This window comes from Lipophrys pholis (genome assembly GCF_963383615.2).
Source record: "Lipophrys pholis genome assembly, chromosome: 6".
Lineage (NCBI taxonomy): Eukaryota > Metazoa > Chordata > Actinopteri > Blenniiformes > Blenniidae > Lipophrys > Lipophrys pholis.
Window position 1 is genome coordinate 15,747,562 of NC_137629.1, and position 19,324 is coordinate 15,766,885.

Below are 19,324 nucleotides of genomic sequence, written 5' to 3' on the forward strand. Positions count from 1 at the left end.
TAGTGGGCATGGATGGAGAAGTTAGTGTAAATATAGTAACACACCATTGCGTTACATCCATATGAAGACGTTGTTCTTCAGGTGCATCATCGTCATTTTCATCTCGCTCCGCCGGGTCCGACTCTGGCTCCAACATGTATGGCTGGATGGACAAATCTTCCGTTGTTGACATTTTGTAAATAATGTGTGAATATAAAGTTTCTGCGCCGCTAGATAATTGTATCTGTTCTATCAAACTACAAAGATGGCCGAACAGGGTGAAGTTGAACCGAGTGTCACCTCTGCAACCTGGAGAGGAGGAGGGGTATGAAGAGACCGCCCCAAAACGAGTTGCTCTCAGAAGCACACCAGAAAAGGGGTAGGAAAGGGGCCTGTGGAGCTATAATAATGAGGAATTCAGACCCAAGCATTGCAGTTCCGCTTTATATAGACCACAACTGTATGATTTATATGTAAAAAGGAAGGATTTAAAAGCATGATATGTCTCCTTTAAAACATTGTTCAAACGGCATGGAAATGTTCAAGTCGTTGATCTTACACTGACTGTTTTAGAATGCAACAGACATATTTCATTTTTGAACCGCAGAAGTCTTGTTGGTGTGTTCTTTAAGGTACATCTGTTTCAAATTAACAGGGAATGAAGCAGTTTTCTTTGTGTGAACATGTTACCAGAGCAACAAGGGTTCTCGTGATAAAGAAGTTTTTTCAATACCCGTGAGCCATTTCTTCACAAAGACTCATCCATATTTGACACTCATCAGAAACAAAAGAGTCCATTAAAAATAAAACTGTTTCTCAATTTGGCTTATTGTTGATTTATGTTGTTCGAATATGGACCATTGATTAATTAAAAAAATATTAGAAGTTTCCCAATGTCCTTGAAGAAAACTAGAATATATATTCTACTAAAAGCTTTACTTTGGGCCAAAAGAGTACTTTGCCACAAACAATCTTTGGATTTGAAAAAAGCAACAGTTTGGCTTTGCTGCATGGTGGACCTTCCAGTGAGAAGACCCTGATAACATTCCGAGCTATGGACTCAGGCTTGTTCTCATTATTCTGTTCCTTATAAACGCTAAATTAACTATTTGTGTTCTTGAGGCATTTAAAGTTGTGACGTGCAAATCAATTGTCATGGTGCACATTCTTTCCTGTGTTCTTTGTGAGCTTGACTCTGACTCTGTGTCTAATTTCAGGCTCCCTGACTTCCCCTCTTCATGTCTTATTGCTGCTCCCTGCCTTGATGTGTTTCACCTGTGCCTGAGTGTGTGATTGTCTTCACCTGGTGGCTGTGGTATAAATTGGATGTCTTCCATGTGTTCTGGTTGATGATTGGCCTGTGTTTTGCTGGGTTGCCAGAGTTTCGCCATTACTTTCTGTGACCTTCAGGATTTTGTGTTTTTCCATCCTTATAATTTGGGATTTTTCTTGCGGCAATAAAATGAGCCCCTGGTCCACCCATGGCATCTTGATTTCTCCTTACAACAAACTATAACGCCAATAAAATAATATAGTTCCAATTGTATATATATATAAGAAAACTTTGCGTCTTCAAAGTTGAATGTGTTTGATATAAAACTAAGACTGTACAAAATCTGATCTTATGGTTGAGTATCATAGCAGCTATGAATACAAAGGCATGAATACATGATATTAACGTCTTTATGCTCTGACATGTTCAACCTTTGTGTGAAATCAGTTGCAATTCCTCCCACTTTTTCTGTTAAATACATATTTTTCTCATTTTGAATCGACAGAGCTTCAATAGACGGTGAATAGAAACAGACTTCTTCACAGTCCAGTCAGTCGTTCACAACATGTGTGTTATCGTTGATATTGATAAGGAATATTTTGGTTTCATTAGCAAATTTTGACTTCGAATTTCCTTGAAACAGACAGACGAGTCAGACGAGTCAAACTGCCCTGACACTAGAGGACTTCATGAGGCGTCATAAACGGATTACTGGACGTCTCCAGACGCCACGTGCCATGAAAAGACAGCGGATGTTATTCTGGGGGTTGTTGCTTCTATATAAACTGAGGAAGACCAGACAAATTAGGTTAGGTAGAATTCTGCTGAGATGTCTTTGTATTCTCTGCGACACAACAGGCTGCGGTGATTGAAGAACACCCATTCTGATTGGCTGGCTGCCGGCAACGTCGTAAGTACGGCGGCTCAGGAGAGACTAACGGGAGACACACTGAACAAAATGATCTACAGAATCAACCGTTGACACTTTAGCTCTCATTTGGAGGAACTGTTCACTAAACTTAACCAACGAAGAGCAGAATATTTTTTTGTGCAGCGGCCAGTTAGAAGACGTAGGCCCCGTTCCCACGACAACGCTTCTCGTAAAAATGCATAATCTTTGCCTTTTCACGTCAAAAACGTTGTGCATTTACGCGGCAACATTTTGAAAACTATGCCGTTAGCAGGTTGGGCCACAAGTTGGAGCTGTTGGTTGTTTTTGGAATGTAGCCACACTCCCGTGCTCAGTGAACAATACGCTATAAACATGAACAATGAGCACAAAGACCATTTATTTGACTGTTTGATTGTTATTACTCTCAACTCTTATCAAACACTCTAGAGGCTGCCATTGTTGTTATCGTCCATCTACTGAGAATGTGCCGAAGAACTATTTACTCCGACTGTAGTGCGCATGAGCAGCAGCAAGCGTTTCAGCGTTTTAATGGTGATTCGGGAACCGATCGCCTCTAATTTCACCTGACGACTGCTGGGATCAGCTCCAGCTCCCTGCAAGCACAACTTGGATAAAATCAGGGTGCATCCGCTTATTGCTGATTACAATGCAACAGACCTAATCCACAATACATTAGAGGTCACGTTAAAGGTAAGAGCCTATGCAGCTCCCATCCTTTATAGACACGAAGCGAGGGATCCAGAAAGTTTTCTTTCTTCCAAGTTTCATTCATAAACTTATATAACTAATGTCTTATTATTGAAACAGCATGTGAAGAAGTGTCAAAAAACCAATTGTTCCCACTTGTCAGAAATGTAAAATAACCCCAGGAAAGCCTGAGTAGACCCAGTTTGAGTTTTAAAAAGCTGTCAAGACGTGTCTGTGGGTAGAATCACTGTTCAGTCTGTCACTGAGTGACACGCCTGACATTTATTTACATGAAAATGTCGGCGCTCATTAGATCAGCATTAAGCTGTGATTATGATTCTGAATAACACACACCCATTCCAATCAACCACACTTTGCACGTACGCATGGATGGGAGAAAGGGCGGCATCTCGCTGAGTCACTGAATGTCTGAGTGGAACGGACTCATCCAGTGTCAATGAGCAGGATAACGAGTCCTTGAGTTCTCCGTTTGTCTGCATTTACGTTGTGATTTGACAGATTTTCAGTTTTACCTCTGCTGTCGTCTCGGCGGGATTGATCTGATTGAGTTCGCTCTCGTCCATTGATTAGGTCCATTTCAGTTCTTATCAGCGTACATCACTGCGTAGCCATCCCAGAGCAAATATTGTATTTGACAGTTTGTCTGAAAACATCATCATCAATATTAGCCCGATAGAGTAACAGAGACATCCAGGAAAAGCTTTGTACTTTGGGTCCATCGACGGTGTGATAAAGACGCTTTCGTAACCTGTCACAGACTTTTGAGTGCAGACACTGTGAATACAAGCCAGTCAGAATTAGACTGGAAACAATTATTGGACAGAATGAAATTAGCCATTTAACCGAAGACATAATTTCAAAAAAAGGTCTGAATCCACTGATCTCATAAACAAACACGTTTAATCTGTCTCCACGACAACGCTGCTCGGAGCCTGGTTGCCAAAGCGGAACTTTGAAAAAAAACTCAAACTCTGTGTAAATGGGACAAAAAGCTTCTTCTTCTTCTTCTTCTTCTTCTTCTTCTTCTTCTTCTTCTTCTTCTTCTTCTTCTTCTTCTTCTTCTTCTTCTTCTTCTTCTTCTTCTTCTTCTTCACTTGGGTTCATTGGCAGTTGGCATCCGTGAAGTTGCACCACCGCCATCTGCTGGTTCCAAACAAAGGAAGGAAGCTCCAGAAATGCTGCTGCTGTTATGCATGTGCAACACGGTCATAGTAAATAGTTATTTTGCACATGCGTGAGTAGATCAACAGTAACGACAATGTTTACCTCCAGAGTGTCATGACTCCCAGTCCAGATTCTCCTGGACATGGTAGTTTTATCATTGAGTGCAACTCAACCCGTTTCTGTTCGGATGTGCGATCTGTTTTTTGTTATTTAAACTCTTGCCGATCTTTCAGACTTTGTGAATTTGGTTGTTTGGATATTCGTTTCTGGGGGTTTTTTTGGTTTGTTTTTTTCATTCTCCCGATAAAATGAGTGCCTGCTCCGAAGATGGCAGTGGCTGGCGTTCTGAGTCCCATCAAAAGCAGGAGTATCATTTGTCTTCCATGATCTTTTTTAAAATGTTCTACAAAAGCAAAACCTATCTCAAAGTCCTCTCTCATCATACTGTCTGTAAATTTAATCAACTTTGCATTTTAGAGGAAACAGGATTAAACCTGTAAGTTATGAAATGTTTGGACATCTTTCACTTTCATCATGAATTTTACCCTAAATCAAACATTTGGTCTTTTAGTATTTTCAGGAAACTCTAGGTTTACCGACGGCCTGATCATAATACGTTATACCCCATCATATAATACATACAAATACAATTAATGGTGCTACAGGATAATAAAGTGAATGGGATTCAATTTTGGCAGTAACAGCAAACCACACCACGTTTAGCAGAATGCTATTAAAGTCACAAGGGGATTTTAAATCCCGGTCTTTGTGGACTTCTTCTCACTTCACTGTTTAAAGCTGCTCCCACTCACAGTTTGAATGCAGGAGCCACAGAGAGTCGGGAGAATGTGCTTCCTCCTGCTGTTTGTTCTGCCGTTGCAGAGAAAATCACAGGTGGCCGTTGTTTAAAATTGCATCCGGTCACTTCGGTTACCTGCAACTCAATCTCCACACACATGTAGGAAAAGAAAGTTTTTTGCACAAACAAGCGTGTACCTGACCAAAGGTCGGACTCAGGTTGTGGTTTTTAATCACTATGCTAGAAAATGCAAGGAAAACATGATTTTGAAAATGTTCTTGTGTCAGTGTGTGTAAACAAAAGAGTCCTATCACGTATCTGACTGCAATTCATGTTATTAAGCAAAGACTACTGAATTAAACAATGTGGGAGCGGATTGGAACATGATGTTAAAGCAGATGGTTGTTTTTTTGCATTAACATATTTAAAGCTGTGACTTTATGTAAGCTGGCAACGTAACCTTCAGCCAAAATAAAGGCATATTGTGCTGTTATGTAAGCAGTGCTAAATATTGATAAGTGGTTCAGAAAGGACGTTTCAAAGCTGATCGCCATCAAATTTAGCAATTCTGCTAATGATCGAGCTGAGCACCAGTCATATTTAGCCCCGTTCTGCAGAGACGACATTGTTTTTAGTAAGAGGAAGACCAGTGTTGGAAGAAGACAAAAGAAAGGCTTCTTTTTGCCAATCAGCCCACAACAAGTGTGTGGGCTGGTGTACATCGGAAGCTAATTTCGGTACAGAGACACAATATAAACACACTTGTACTTGCAACTGTTCTTTGCAAGCCGACGACAAACTGTCGGTTTTTGTATATTGAATATGTAACAGTGATATTGAAGAGTAAAGATCACTCTTTCAGTCATTGTAAAGACTAAAATGGGCTGATTTGGAGCTATACTTTAAAGCAGGGGTTCTCAAAGTTTTGATAGTTGAGGGCTAAATTAGGAACCCTACATTGGACTGAGAGCCTGAAACTCTCAGAACAGACTCTTTGAGGTGTGCTTTAGTTCATGTTTACAGTACAACAAGTGAAAATGGAAAAACTTTTGTTGTGTTCCGGGTGCCTCGGAGTCACTGAAAACACAACTTCTTTGAAAACGCTCCGACGCCGTGAAGACGGAGGACAATGGTCCAGTGCTCCATGGTGCTAGATAAAAGTGTCATGACTCCCAGTCTAGTTCTCCTGGGGCTTGGTAGTTTTATAGTTGAGAGTCACTGTAATAACCATCCAACATGGTCATCCCTCCACACGAATGAGTGTGTGCTCGCCTCAGTGTTCCCAGTCAGAAGAAACGAGGTGAAGCAGTTTTCAGTTCCTACACTCCTCACCTGTGTAACAAACTTCCTGAACACCTGATAGGTGCTGACGCACTTCTTTTAAATCTTAAAAACACTATTATTTGCTTCGGGTTTCCAATAAACAGTGGTTTTTACTAATTATATGACCTTTATCTTAAAGCTTTTACTGTATTTATTGTCCTTTTCACGCCTTTCCTAATCACTTCGTATATGTATTTCATTTATTTCTTTGTGCGGCCTTGTGTCTGAATGGTCCCAGAGAAATAAACTTGCTTTGCCTTGCCTCCTGTTCTCTGCTTGTGTGTGGTTTCATTCCAAAAAACGAACAACTCATGGTCCAACGTGAAAACCACATTGTTTTCAAAGTTTCTTCTGTGGCGTGTGTTTCAAAACGTTGCCATGTAAACGTGAAGCGTTTCTGAAATGAATACCTAAAGACAATGCATTTTCATATGAAACGTCGTGTAAACGTGGGCCTTATTTCGCTTCTCGTAAAAAACAATGTCCTCGCTATGGGACGCGGTCAGGTAGAGTTTAAGAAGAGCTCATAAGCGGATAAATACAAAGTGACTGTCGTGCCCAGAAAACAGAGGACCAGCACTTAACGAAAAGTCCGAATGTGGCACATTAGCCGTGACTATGAGTGTTTCCCGTGTAATCACATTACTGCGTACTAGTCAGACAATCATCGATTCCACCAAAACACATTGGACGAACACACAAAACACTAAGTTCTGCATGAATTCTGAATAAACTTGACGATCTGAACAAGTGTTGCAACTCTGAGAGATAAATATTAATAATAAACTTGATTTCTATAGCTACTTTCATCCCATGAATGCCGCTCAAGGCGCCTCGCAACAAATAAACAATAAAAATGCACCAGGTGCTTCACAGTGAATAAACAGCACATTTCAAAAGAGACGAAGGGAAATAGAAAAACTGAAAATACAAGAAACACAGTCTGTATGTAAGGATGAATAAATAATCATCTTTAAAAGAATACCGATTCATGGAAATACATGTATTTTAAAATGGTATAATATATGAGCCGAGCAGAGTTGATTGGAAGAGTGAAGGTTGGACATGAGACGACTAAAGTTACAAAGATTGGAAGGAGTTCGGTGGAGCAGGGTGTCTGACCTGGTGGAAGGCTAAAGGGAAAATATATACCTGAAGCTTTGTTTTGTGCAACTGACTGATCTCTGTCGTGACTTTAGGTGTTGTGACTGTAGTAACTAAGTAAACAGATGATCAGCCGTTCAATCGGTGACAAAAAAATGGTGTCATTAACTTCTTAGTTAACAAGTTAACAGGTTAGATGAAACGGTAAGAAAGTTTAATGGCTGTGAAATTATTCAATTAGTTTCATCCAGACAATGACTGAAGTTGAGATGCTGATTTAGACTCGTTGATAAATTGTGGATTTGAACGATATCCTCAGATTTCAAACTACTGGTCAAAGACATTTTCTATTTCAGACGCAATGATGGAGATTTACTGTTTTTTTGTTGCAAAATTGTGTTCATGTTTGTCAGATTTGTATCTTCTTTGGTCTTTTGGAGTGATATTAGTACTCGTCATCTATTAAATAGGGTGTGTGTGTGTGTGTGTGTGTGTGTGTGTGTGTGTGTGTGTGTGTGTGTGTGTGTGTGTGTGTGTGTGTGTGTGTGTGTGTGTGTGTGTGTGTGTGTGCGTGCGTGTGTGTGTGTGTGTGTGTCTGTGTGCGTGTGTGTGCGCGTGTGTGTATGTATTTACAGGCACACTCCCCTGCAGTGATTTCCACATTTCCTGTGAAGTAATTTGTCAGGACCCAAACAGAAGAGACTGGCTGAGCAGATGTGCAGGAAACGCCAACATTTCCATAATTACCTACGGAAAAAAAAAAAAAAAAGAAAAAAAAAAAAAACGTTCCCTGCAAAAATCAATTTGCCCCTCTAACGAATGCGCTCGTAAAGCGACTAAGACAAACGGAGCGAGCTGCAGGGCGAGGCTGCATCTCAGCCACTTCAATCAATCCGACATTAAAATTTATTTACAGCACTTTTCATGCCGTTCGGAGCAGTTCGGACGGATTCACAGAGAGACTAATGCAGAAATAACAACAAGAAACAAGGATGGACAAAAAAAAGGTAAAACAGGAGGGATTATTTAAATTTACTTGAGACAAACAACACAAAGTATTGGGACGAAACATTAGAATTAGAATTTAACCTAAATAATATACACAAAGTTGTCATTTTAAAAGAACACTTTCATCAACTGTTAGGTCTGGAAAGAAAACTCAGTTCTTATTTAAAGTGTCAGCTTGAGATTGTCTGCGCCGATGCAGCTGAACTAAAACTTTAGATTCGGGCCGATCATCAGGTCACTTTCGACTTGAAAAATCGGACATTTTAGTCATATTATAAGTTCATGTTGCTGCTTATTAGCAGGATATGAGGATGCCAAAGGTGTTGTGCTGAGTGTCGTAGCACCGACTGCCAAAACAAACAAACAACAACAACACAGTGGACTAATGATCCAGTCATACGACACTGGACAGAGTCACTCTGAGTCAAAAGTCTCTGACATTTTGGGGGTAAGTCAGTCTGACTGTCTGAGAAAATGAAGAGAAGCGTTTTTTTTATTGATGATTTGTCTCGTTTATTATAATGTCATGCAAACCAATATTTGTTTTTGTCATAAATAGTTATTCATTATGGGGATAAGATTTGAAAACGCCGCATCACATATGCAGAGTGTCAGTCCCCGGAATTAGAAAAAACAATAAAAATGTTATTCCTTTAAGTTTCTAACAGTGGAAATGTTATTTAATTGTATTTGTTCATTGCAAAAAACAATTAAATCCAATGCATTCGGAAACACACTAAGCCTAATGTAAAGTGGATATATCAAACCTTTCCTCTCACTGAAGTTTCCTAAACTCCCCCCCCACAAAAAAAGGCAAAGAGGAAATCATTCAGAATCTTCTCTGTCCCACCAGCGGAGTAAAGCCACATTAAAAAGTAACAAGTGGTCAGATATCTACAATTTGCTTTGAAGTGAATTTAACATGTTGACTGAAAAGCTTTCCGTTGTCAGCTGGAGCTATTGTGTCCCTCTGCTGTTGAACCACTAAATGTTGCTTTGCACGGCGCCTTGACAAAAGACTTTGTGATAAAGTTGTTGAATACAGTTCTGACTTAAAAAGCAATGTTCCGTCTCTCTCTTTTTTTTTTTTTAATGCTTTGCCATCGGAAGTTTCGTCCATTGTCCCCCGTCTGAGCAGAACGAGGCGGAGGACGCTGCCGCGTCCCGAAACCGTCACAAAGAAAACTTTCCTCCAGGAGTCATCGCTTCACTGCCGGTAATAAAGAAAATAGTTTGGGTCATTTTGGTAGATGTATTCATTTGGAATGCACATATACTCACTGATGTTGGCAAAATGTCTTTTTATGCCTTTCATTCTCAACCTTTCGATGAAATGTCTGAAACATTAGCGATAAAGAAAGCACATGATAAACTCCTGCCGGCCGATAAGAAACAGATCAGAAGTGTGACATCAAAATACTCTGAAAAGCCAGTTTCTTCTTTTGAAAGCACAAAATAAACCAACTTGGTGTTCCCTTGGCCCGCACCTCGTTTTGTTGAGATTAGTGGAGTAAGAGTTGATTAAATTCACAATTTGATACACTGCTGATCCTGAAGGATTTAAATCGGTTCTTTTCTCATCCATCCACAGAGGTCCAATGCAACATGTACCTAAAAGTTAACAATTGCTTCTCGAGGCAGATGAGAGTTGATAAGGGTGGATGGACACAATGGTGGACTTATTGGATTAAATTCTCCTTAAAGGGGAAGACAATTTCACAGTTTCTCCAGTGAATGTACGTTTCCAAAATGCTCAAACTCCTTGTGACCGGAGGAAAATCACAACTTTTTGAAAACACTCCGTTTCTGTGTATACGGCGGAAATGCCACAACTCCGCGAGAATAGGTTCTTGTGCACGTGCATGATGGACAATAACAACGATGGCTGCTTAGAGAGGCACCCGGAATAGTAATCCTACTCCGTCGTCTGTCCGATACGAATGTCCGTGTACTCACCATTGTTAATGTTAATGACATAATGTTGTCTGCATACACACTTATGTGTGTGTGGTTTCAATACAAAACCAAACAGCAGCACCCACCAGTGGCCATCCATGAGTACTACCTTTTTTTTACCCTGTTTTTTAACGCATTTCAGCCATTTTTGTGTAATCGAAGATCATTTTAAACGCATTATTTTTTTTAAGACGAAAACAAAAACGATGTGTTTTCACTTGAATGTCATGTAAACGGGGTGTAAAAACTATAAATTAGTTTCTTAACCTGATCTTCAGTTGTACCTGGTAAATTTTAGAAAACAGAAATTGCATCCAAAGACCTAAACGGACTGAATTTCTTCACGCTACAAAACACTATAAATGAGAGAACATTCTTTACATCAACATCAGGCTAATTTAGCGGTGAAAGTAATAATTCTATTGGTTTTTCTTTTTAAAAAGGAACAATTTTTTTTCGCAGCAGAGGTCATCTACTTGCTAAAGGAAATATAGTCTACAACAGGAATCTTATGTATTTACAGTGGCTGGAAATCCTGTGAAGAAATTAGGAATAAAAAAAACACTCATTTGGAGTTGCCAAGTCATTGGCAAGCAGTGAAGGAAAAAGCAGCATGTTTCTACCAGAACTCGAGGAATCTGTTCATTTGGTATTTTGCTAAAACACGATTCCAATCCAAACAGATGAAAAGGAAACGGAGTAAAGTAAAAAGAAAGATGACTGGATAGAAGCACTACTATTGGTACAACCTCTCAAATAACTCAACTCTCAGCAAATGATGCCGTATGATAGTCAAATTCTTCAAAGGCAGCTCATAACATCCATAATATCAGGCAGTTATCGACTGATGGTTGACGTTGGCAACGGCAGAGATGCTGAGCAGACTATTAACACGGCTTAGGTTCGACATGCTATTATAGTGAAGCTATTTTGCCTGACAAGACCACAGAGAGTGGAGTGATGGTTGTGCATGTTTGTGCTCCGGCGTGAAAGCAGAGGACCCACATACAGAACATGCACAGGGTGTCAGCTCAGTTTACTATACCGTAGGCCTCAGAGCGGGGATAGATTTATATCAATGCTCACAAATCAGATCAGACACAGGCACCTTCCAGGATAACCAAGGTCACAGTGTTCAGGAGGGGAAGGGATGTTTCTTCATTTCCAGTGGAAACTGGGGATTCAATCCTAATGCACTGAAATGAACTGTTTGGGTCACAACCTTAAAAAAAATTTAAATTAAATAAAATACTGTATTTCTGAATTAGCTGTCTTGATTAATTGATCTTATACATATATGATGAAGTTACACCATTATCACATGCATCCTTTCAATCCTGATCAGCTAAAGCAAAACAGCCATTATGTACAAAACACACACAAAGTACATGTGAACGTTTAATCTGCTCATGTATCTGTAGGTAATTGTGTCATATATTTAGTCTTTTAATCTCTTTGGATGTTAAAAAAAAAGAAAATAGCCCCTCTGAGCTCTTCACCTCAGGTAAATTAGAACGCATACCACCTGACGTAAAAAGCAATTATCTAAAACCACATGAACCTAATAGGGAAGTGACAGTGGCTGCCACATTGCCCCCGTGGTTCCATATTCATGTCCCGATGCCGCTTTCCGTCTCCTATAGATGCCGAACGCGAGGTGGCTGGAGTGTAATCGTTGGGTAGTTTCCCCACTGCTGTACTCCTGATTGTTATTGTTTGAGAAAGCCACTGTGAAATTTATGACGAGAATAAATGGGGTTATCGCTACAATCAGCGAGATCTTTATGGCTTTTTGTTCACTTCTAAACTTCAAAAACCTCATATATCGTTAAAGGGTCTTTTTGGTTGTTGGACTTTGATCATTAATGGCAGCCTGTGCATATTTCTTCATCTAGAAGCTTCTTGATATCGACTGCTGCTACTTACTTGACACTGACATCAAGATGTATGACTGGATTTCAGCGCTCTGTGAAACGTCAGTCTTCATGTTCCATATTCAACCATATGATCTTCAGATGCTTTTGCTGACAGCAATTTTATCTGTGGCTTAAGCGCCATTGATCCAACCAGACATGGATATCTTGGACCTTTTCCTGCCCACAGTACTGTGCAGTGGCAGTGCTAGTTTCACTTTGACCCACCCGAGAAACTCGGAGTAATGAGCTCCCTGGGAGCCGTTTGAGGTTCAATGTTCTGCTCATGGACACTTTGACATATGGACAGTGTTGATTAGAGGTCGAAACATTGACCTTCCAATCGAATGACAACCAATCTACTAACTGAGCCACAGCCGCCCCAAACAGGAGGTTACGAGCCCAACAACCAACCACTAACTTGGAGGGCCAGTGGATCACGCTTCACCTGGTCTCTACTCTTGGACCTGTTCAGCATGAGTGGCCCATTCAGGAGTACAATACTCCAACCGACAGATCTAGGGGGTCCGAGAGAGACAGAAACTGTCCCACCAGGGTAAGGTAGTGATCCCATTGGGACAGTCAGTGCTTCCTCACTCTTGTCTTTTCAACCATTCCTGAACTTGCTGAACTTCAAATTCTGAGTAGTAATGAAAATAGTTTTGGCACTGACTGTACATTTAAGAAAACAATTTTTTATTTTTTTATTTTTTAAATCCGTCTTCCTTACTTGAGTTGTAGAGGTCACAATCTTGACAACTGGGACAACCTGCAGGATCATTATCAGGGTGATCAGCAAAATTGCAGGTGTGACCGTGCATTATTTAACGTGTTGAAAGAGGCTGTTTCCCAAACCCAAAACATTTGACTCAGTTACCTAGTTTTTGTAAACTGGCTAACAGAATTAGGGCAAAAAAGCCAAAGTAATCTTTCGGTTTCATCAGTCTCTTGATTTGGTCTTTGCAAGGTGGACGCACAAAATGACAAGACAGTGCTTGTGTTTGACAGTAATATTCTCATTTCTTCCATGGAATACCTTCCCAGGTAGACTGTGGTTCCTCTCAGAAAATGTTTACAAATATTAGTCATGCATTTTTGCATTATGCTCAATAGATTCAAACCTTGGCCTCTCAAGCATGATTTGTTTTATTGTGTTGTGTCTGCTAATGATAAATAAAACGTCCATTGGTTTCAAAAAGTTGTGTTTACAGCACTTCTCTACTGTCTGAAACTTCATCTCAACTGGAAGAGTTGGCTAAAATGTACAAAATACATCGAATGACAGCATAACGTGTTTTCGCTATTACTTTTTTTTTGTCTTAACCATTGTTGACATGTGCAGTGAAGCAAAAGGACTGGGTATTGAATGACTAGTCAATCATTCAGTAGATGGGCCCACAAATCCCACAAGAACGCCAACTGTCCGTTGTTATTGTACCAAAGCAAACAGGGACAGCAGTCAGCCACTGCATTACTGGCTCCCGAAAAAAGGGGAAATGTTGGATAGGGAGCGAGTTGTACACAGGCTTCTGACACAGCAAGTTTATCACCTCTGAAAATGAACAAATAGATCCAAGGCTCAATTTGATTAAATATCAGGGCTTTCACTTTGACTCAGGAGGACTTCCAGAATTTGCAGTTGAATTGCAATCTTCCAGATTCCTCATGCCGTCTTTTCATCAAGATAATCGATGGGAATTCAATCAAATTGTGAAGCAATATTTGTGTGTATAAATCACGAGCAGCTGAGGATGCAGAATGTGGCATGTGGAGAGAGTACACTCTGCTGGTAATTTCACTGATTTTGAGTCATCTTTATGCACCATTAGTTTACGAAGTACTTATTTTCATCCTTTACTCATATATACTTTCTTTTTGTAAATTGTTGCCAAACTTCTTAGGGAGTTGGCAAATTTACTATTTGCAAAATGCTGTGATCATAAAAATGGGATCATAGAGGGACTGAAAATGTAAACCTCACAAGACTAGAGATCTAACCAGACTGAACGTGTGATAATTATTATTATTATTATTTATTTTTTTAAAGTCAATCGTTTTCTTCAGAATTACAAACTTTCCTTGTTCCCAATAAAACAAAATGGCTAAATGGTTTGGAGCCAGTTTACCTACAGTAGAACCTCTGAGGAGCGGACCTGGTAAGAGTGGACACATTGGGGCTCTGTGTGTGGTGCTGAATCCTCCGTTGGCTGCTGTGGTGCTGTCTGTGGTTCTGAAAGCGCTCTATGGCGCTGAAAGCGCTATAGGGTGCTGTCCATGGTCCTGAAAGTGCTTGATGGTGCAGTCCATGACGTTGAAGGCCTTCTATTGCACTGTTCATGGTTGTGTAACCTCTCTGTGGTGCTGAAAATCCTCTTTCACGCCATCTTTGTTTCTGAAAGCACTCTATGGTGCTGTCCATGGTGCTGAAAGCAGTCTATTGCACTGTTCATAGTTCTGTAACCTTTGTGTGGTACTGTCCATGGTTCTGAAAATCCCCGATGGCATCATCTCTGTTTCTGAAAGCACTATATAGTGCTTTCCATTGTTCTGAAATCACACATTGGTGCTGTCAGCACTATACAGTAGAACCTCTGACAAGAGGACCCGTTAAGAGCGAACACCATGTCCTGGACGGACACGTCACTGTGCACGGACACATACTTAACTGTTAACACACCTTAATGAGCGGACAACCTGCCTGACATGGACAACAGACAGGTTTTCCTGGCAAATTTCAAGCTGAGTGGACACTAAAATGGCCAAAATACTTGAGCTAGATCCGATTATTCGAATATTCAGACGTTATGGTGGTGTCAGGACATAAGTTTTGAGATCTGAATAATTGCCGCTTCGCCGCAGCAGCACGGTGCTGCACTGTGAAGCTCCTCTCCATCATCCCCTCCATGGTCTTTCCACATTGCGTGTCCACAGACGGTGCGTGGGCCGCGGGTGCTACACGATTGCATCCATACTACACTCTGGGCTCCCCTCCATGCACATTCCATAATGTAACGTAACAATCTCCACTTCTGCTGCCCAGCGTTCTCCACCTTTCCTCAAGTAGTTTATGTTTCACTTCAGGAGTTCTGAGCTGTCTGGCTCTTTATTTGCTTTTAAATTGTGATTGTTCAGGCAGGGAGAAGGAGGATCTCCTCACTCAAGCACCCAGTAGACTTTGGCGCATGTGCAGTCGGTGCACACACATGATGTGGTCACAAAATTTGATGTCACGTGTATTCTGCACACACGAAAGTTTCAATTTCCCTTAACAGCAGAGAAAATAAGGCCCGTGGGCTAAAACCGACCAACAAAAGGCTCCAATCTGGCCCACCAAACCCACCAAGCAAGGTGCTAATATTGGAGTAAGTTTTTTTTTGACATTTCATTGAATTTTGCACCCGAATGTTTCATTAAAATCAACTTTATGTTGAGATTGTAATCATTTTCACTACTAACTGTTTGATCTTGCAAAAATATAGACAAATCCATTACATACACTGTTACCACAACAAAGACAAACTTTCAAGTGTAAATTTAAAAGTCATTATAGTAATATTTTAACAGTCTGGTCCACTCAAGATGAAACTGGACTGTATGTGGTCCCTGAAGTGTATACATCTTATATACATGTACATATATATATATATATATATATATATATATATAGGTATTTATATTGTACACATTTTTGTTTTGGTTCAGTTATGAGTTATTAGTTTAAATAACCATCTGGTGTTTGGTTTGTTCAATATCAACTGGTCCTACAATTTGTCCTTGTGACCCGTCCCTCCGAAGAGAGGACATCTGTCTTCAGGGGACACTTGCCCTTGGGTTTTAGAGCGTCCCTATATCAGAGGTTTTACTGTATATGAGATTTCTTTTTTAAAAAAGAGAATGGACTGCTATAGAGGTTAGAAAAGCGGTCTTGGGATCAGAAGTTCACACATTCAATTCCCACAGCTGAAAAGACGCTACTGTGGGTCTCTGAACAAAGACCCTTGGCCCCCACCATCTCCCTCCAAGTGCTGCTCTGTGTGGCTGCTACCGATGGGTCAATTTGAAAAAGAATTTCCCCTCTGGGGATTAATATAGTCCAAAAAATCTAAAATAAATAGGACTGAAAAGGAAGTTAGACCAAAAAAAGCAAACGAGAAAACATATTTGAATGTCACCTCGCAAGGTAAAGTAAAACCTATTTTATTGGCTTTTATTGTATTGGATGAAGAATGCAGATGGGTTGCACTCTGATCACACTGAGGCCTCGTTTACATGACAACATATGACCAGGCAATCAGAAGCATGGGGGACAAAAGAATGATGAGGGTCCATTTATACATAGCAAAAACTGATGTTTCAATGCAATTAGGCCTTTTCGGGGTTGCATAAATTAAGCAAATCACTGAAAACCTTTCTATCTGAAAACTCTGGTTGCTTCTGCTTACATTCTGTTTACACTCAGGGGGAGACGGAGTTTAATGTCACATGCAACAGAAGCCTCATCAGTATTAGATGTGTGTGACCTGTGTTTACACTTTGGCTACTGTGATGCTGTCAAAGTGCTGCTCCTTTATTGTTTGTCATTGTGATACCCAAGAATCTATCATATGCATATTGGGTGAATTGTAACAGTTGTGTTTAAGTTATCAAGTGATAATCCTGGTCCAGCAGCTGCTGTTCTACTACATTCTGTGAATCCCACGGTTGGTCTTCCTTATTTTCTTTATCATGTCAACAGTTTCTCTGGTTTTCTCCAGTCCCTCACATGTTCCACTCTAAACTCTTTCTCCTGCAGATTTGAATTGTATGGGTTTAAATTGTGCTGTTTTCTTGTTTTCAGTCAAATAGAGTATTAAAATAGGTTTCCTGTGGCATTGTGACAGTGTCCTGTTGTCATACAGTGATATCAAGTGGTCCCAGATGGGGTTTTTTAAATGGCATGACCTGCCAAGAAAAAAAAAAAAAAAAGTTTTGGTCCGTATCAAGAAAAGTTTGGACACTCCAGCCATAGATACATGTTTAACATCTACACATAATGTATTATAGACAACAGGTTGCCTGTTTTTATCTTTCACCTTGTAAAATCAGGGAACATTCTGAATGTCAAGCCTTGCATCGGCACAAAATGTGCAACAATGCAGAATGTTTGGGTGAAAAGGCCAAGTCAAACCTTTTAAAACATGCTTGCAGTTCCAGGTCAAAGAGCAGAATGTGTGAATAAACTACGAACAGTTTCTCCAGCAGATTTAAAAGTCTAATAAATGCTTCCAGTTGTCCGCCGTGACATCTCCACCTCCTCACTTTGTGCGGCTTGATCCCACGCATCCGTCAGCTTCAAACAGACGGCTCGGCGAAGGCGCCGCTCCGATGTGACTTTCTTCGAGATATCCCGTGAGAAAATAAATTACAGATCTGACAGCTGATGTGATTTTAAAAGCTTTGGGGGGGGGAAAAATCAAATCCTTCAAGGAACCTCGCAGAATAATGAACCCCATGTCACAAGATGACAACACAAAGAAAGAGAAATTAAACATTTCGACAACGGCCTTTTCCTGATAGGTGATCTTCGCTGTTGCGTTCCATACAGCCCACCGTATAACTTAAATTATTACACCACGCTTTTATTTTCTGTGACAATGCAGGTCATCTGAACGCTTAACGAAAACAAGTCATTTATTTAGTGAGACAGACGGCTGTGGATGTGCACCAAGTATCTACGACAAGCAGATAAGACGACATTTGACTCTGGACTTTTGTTTTGTTTTGGAGGAGCGCAAACATTTGCTTAAACTGCCAAAACATGACATTTCTGTTGTGATTCGAAGAGACACGGCTGCTGTTTCAGAGCCCGTGTTTAATGGAAGTTTAATGGGACATCATTTCTGGCTGCCTAAACAACAATAAAACATGAGTAACGCTGGCAGGCCGGTTGTCGCAAAGCAACCAGTGGACTGCTGGTCGAAGCTCAAATGGACTGACATGGAGACATGAGGAAAACTGTGAAGCACTTGATTTGGGAAAAGGAAAACCTTTGGGACATCGATGCAGCTTCAAGAGCAGTGACGTAGAGTGAGGTTCTTAACATTGTGGCCGCACGTGACACAATATAAGCAGGAAAAAAGATGCACGCATTCAGATATTTTGAGTTTGGAAACAGGCCTCATTCATAGGAGGAACAATCCAGCACGGGAGTCCGTTGAGGAGGCCACATGCCTTCTCAGTCTTTGGGGAGAAGAAGAAATAATTGCAGTGTATGCATAAGATGTAACTATGACCGTTTTCAACCCTCTCGGCCTAGAAGTCCCGGCCATTGTTTGGAGAACTTCACAGGCACAGCATTAGCAGGAAACATGTCATCATCCATAGCTTCAACATGAGTGCATGTCTCAGAAGTAGACTGACGTAACAAGACAAGTGCGCATGCACAATCTTTCATTGTAGGCAAGTGTAATCACGAGAAACACTTATAATATGTGTAGCGGTAAAAAGAAAAATCGAATTTAAGCAGCAGATTCAATCTGGGCATTAATAATTGCAATGGGAATGCGGCCTTTAAAAGTCCAATATATAATTGTGGAAAACAATCAGAAAAGCTTAAATTTTCTTTGCATTTGGCCAAAGAACAATGGTGAATTTGTATCGGCTCGCAGAATCAGCCACGTGTACTGCAGATGTATTTGCCATCATATTTCTACCGAAGGGTCCTGCTAAGGTGGCCCTCTCTTCATGTGTGCAGACAAAGATACCGATTTCATTTCATTTTCAAAACTCTTGTTGGGAAACTTTCCTTTTATCTCCAGGCCCTTCTCAATATTCACAACTCAAATCTCGGTCTGGGTTCCAGTTGACTCCTCAGTCTAGTCAGACCCAAAGCCTGTACCTCCTTTAGTCTGTTTTGTTGCATTTCCCGTGGCTCCGTTCACTGTGAACAGACCCCAGAAATGCAATGGAAAGATTGCATTTTCACTTGAACACATTGTTGTGTAAACAGGGCCTCGGTGAAAGCAGCAACTGAGGTTCCTCCATCGCACACAACCTCAAAGCCCCTGCCGGGACTCTGCAGTTCCTCCACCTTTCTTTACTTTGATTGATTTGTTTGGAGCAGGGATGTCAAAACATGCAGCCCACAGACCACAAACAAGTCCGCAGTAGGTATGACCATGCAATGTGTAACAATAACAAAAGGG